Source organism: Sinocyclocheilus grahami, unplaced genomic scaffold (assembly GCF_001515645.1).
Source record: "Sinocyclocheilus grahami isolate Dianchi unplaced genomic scaffold, SAMN03320097.WGS_v1.1 scaffold1141.1, whole genome shotgun sequence".
Lineage (NCBI taxonomy): Eukaryota > Metazoa > Chordata > Actinopteri > Cypriniformes > Cyprinidae > Sinocyclocheilus > Sinocyclocheilus grahami.
In genome coordinates this window covers 316,389-316,872 of record NW_015506320.1, presented here as the reverse complement: position 1 = coordinate 316,872, position 484 = coordinate 316,389, and the positions used below count along the sequence as shown (strand labels likewise).

At 40.3% G+C, this 484-nt stretch overlaps 1 protein-coding gene across 1 annotated transcript in view; it reads right to left on the bottom strand.

Moving 5' to 3' along the window:
- The window catches only part of LOC107567288 (protein FAM184A-like), a 77,918-nt gene that overhangs the window by 14,800 nt on the left and 62,634 nt on the right, over window positions 1-484 (bottom strand). The gene's annotated exons all lie outside the window — the stretch shown is intronic.

The window sequence follows — 484 nt, the reverse complement described above, 5'->3', positions numbered from 1 at the left end:
CAGCGGTTCTTAATACTGTTCCTCGCGTCCCCTGCTCTGCATTTCGCGCTCTCTCTCTCTCACTCTCTCTCATTCAGATCATCAAACCGTGTACGTTTCATGAATTATGATTGAACGCAGAGCCTATTTTTTGCGATAATCCAAAAGCCAATGGAAAATTCCCATTGGCTTTTTGTCAGGCGGATCGGCTGTTAGCATCGCACTGGTTCCCTTGACAAAAAGCTAATAGGATTTTTCCAATGGCTTTTGGATTATCGCAAAAAATAAGTGCTGTGTTTAATCACAGTTCATGAAACGTACACGTTTTGTCCATCAAGATGATCTTCACAAAATAATACAACTTTTATACATTTTGAAGCCTAAATAAAGACGCCATAACTAAACTAAGCTAAACTTAGGCTATAAACGAACTACACCTCCACGGTCGCTCGCCTTCAAAGTCACCACCACCATGCTTCCCACAACTTTTTCAAACTTATTTTTA